The sequence below is a fragment of the Nematolebias whitei genome, chromosome 9 (assembly GCF_014905685.2).
Source record: "Nematolebias whitei isolate Nwh7 chromosome 9, NemWhi1, whole genome shotgun sequence".
Taxonomy (NCBI): Eukaryota; Metazoa; Chordata; class Actinopteri; order Cyprinodontiformes; family Rivulidae; genus Nematolebias; species Nematolebias whitei.
The window spans coordinates 38,246,852-38,249,624 of NC_056506.1; positions in this window are offsets into that span (position 1 = coordinate 38,246,852).

Here is a 2,773-nt window from a genome sequence, read left to right on the forward strand (position 1 = left end):
TTGTTTTTGTAACCTTGCAGGGGAAGATTCTCAGTCATCCATGACATGGTAAATCAAACACAGAAAAAGGTTAAAGACGAAAACAACTGGACTTCTATTCTGTAGCTGAAGACATTTCTCCTCTAATCCGAGGAGCTTTCTCAATTCAAAGAACAGAGAGCGTGGGCTCCAAGTTATGAAGCTGAGGTGTTCTGTAAGCTAGATTCAATTCACAGACAATCTGCATGTGAATCTAGCTCACAGAACACCTCAGTTTTATAACATGAACCCCACACTCCCTGTTTTTTGAACTGAGAAAGCTCCTCAGATGTGAGGAGAAAAGTCTTCAGCTACAGAATAGAACTCCAGTTGTTTTTGCCTTTAACCTTTTTTTTCTTTTTTTGGATTTTTGTAACCTTGTACAAATACTCCCTGTTGTAATATTGCTGATAAGATAAAACCAAATTCCATGACTATCAACTTGCAAATTCACCACCAAAACAGTCAGAAATGTTCATTACATACTTAGAAATGACAGTAGTTTTGCATAAGACATTCACTACACTTTTTTTATTCAACCTTTATTTATACAGGTTAATCATCCGATTAACCGATTAGCTTGCTTAATACTTTTCATTCTCTCTTTTATATATTTATGTACGGCTGTGTTTACGACCTGCCATCGTGGATGAGATATGAGTGCCAGGCGTTCTGGTATCTGTTACCTTTTAACCTAAAGAAATCGTCAAACCTAATATAACCTTCACCTTCTTCTGACAGTTTCCATTAGCTGAAACATCTCAGCTCTCTGAGCATCTACTCCTATGTGAAAGTTACATAAATTACCCTCACAGAGCTTCTCACGGTATTAAGACTTTGTCATTTTTAAACATTTTTCTCATTCTGTCCAGAGAAACTCACAGTTCATTCCTATTTCTTGTCATTTTTTTTCATTCATTCAACCTTTATTTAGACAGGTTAATCCCATTGAGCCTCGAGGACTCATTTACAAGAGAGACCTGATTTCAACAAAGAATGATGACAACAGTAGACAACACTAAAAACAGGAACATGTTTGCATTGGTTCTTGCCAGGAACTTGATTAATGTTTAAAGCCTTTAGAGAGGTCAAAGTCGAGAGCTTCAGATCTTTTTTGCAAGATATTCCAGGAAACAGGAGCGGAGTAGGAGAAGGCCCTTTTGCCAAGTTCAGTCCACACTGAGGGAACACTGCATGTAATAATGTCCTGAGAGTGCACGCAGAGACATGTAGGAGCAGATGTATGAAGGCAGCAGACCAAGAAGTGATTTAAAGATGAAAATGTACCAGTGAGAGAGTCTGCGTGAAGTTAATGATGACCAGTTAACCAGTGAATACAGGGTGCAGTGGTGGACACAATACTCACAGCCAGTTATGAATCTTAGTGCACCGTGATAGACAGCATCCAGCATCTGCAGGGTGCTTGTAGGAGCATTCATGTAAATAATGTCACCGTAATCAATGGAGGGAAGGAAAGTCGCAGTTACAAGGTGTTTCCTAGCATTCAGACTTAGACAGGATCTATTTCTGAAAAAGAAACCCAGTTTAACTTTGTTTTCTTACCAGGTTTTCCACATGGAGCTGAAAAGAGAGATGCAAGTTGACCAAGATACCCAGATATTTGTAGAAATCAACAAACTCAATGGGGACACCATTTGAGGATAAAATCAGAGGAAGAACTGACTTCCTGTTCGAAAAAAGCATCCCTTTGGTTTTATTGGCATTTAGGACAAGTTTGAGGTGGAACAAATCTGACTGGATGAAGTCAAAGGCGAAATGCAAAAGCTGGAAAGCCTTAGCAACTGTTTTAGCTCGACAATAAACAACTGTGTCATCAGCATAGAAATGTAAGGATGCATCAAGGATGCTCTGACCTACATTACCTATATAGATTGTAAAGAGGGTGGGTCTTAAGACTGAGCCTTGTGTTATACCATTTCTGACTGTTAACTTGAGGAAGTACCACAGTACTTTTACTGACTTGATGCAAGCAACAAAAAAAAATGTTGTTTTTGAAATCTAAATATACAAATACTGCAAGTCTTCCTCTGAATATGTAAAATGTCTAAATTAAGCATGATTTAGATATACAGCTTAGACATGCTTTGTAGGTCTAAATGACTACAAACCAAAAAATAGGCTAAAGCTAAATAAATATTTCAGCTAGTTGTGATAAATCATACTTGGCTGGATTTTTTTCTTATTAGCTTTAACTTCTAATTTTTATCATCTGTGGTAAGAGCAGGTTGAAGTGAAGAATAAACATTACACTAATGAGCACAGCTCCCAGGCGCAGATCATTGGGCATCATGTTTGACATGCTAACGTTTGATTCAGCTGACTAACGTTTGTTCTTCTTAATAATGGTATTTTGGGAACATCATAACCAGGATTCTTCCTTTAGCTTGAGGGGCTGGAGCATAAATTAGTTACATATGAAAAATTATGTTTATTAAATGGTTTACTTGTTCTTTCATCAGCCAATAAAGCAGTCAGTTCTCTTGTGAACCGCTCACTGAAAGTCAGGCTTGAGAGTTTGCAACACAGATTTTTAGTTCTTCTTTGGTAATGCCAAACTTTTACCACATTATTTATCCACATTTAAATAAACATTTTGTTTATAACATTTCTTTAGCTGTTTTCATGACAAAAATGCCCCAGAACTGCATTACTTGTATTGTATTGTATTGTATTGTATTGTTTGTATTGTATTGCTTGTATTGTATTGTGTTGTATTGTTTGTATTGTATTGTAT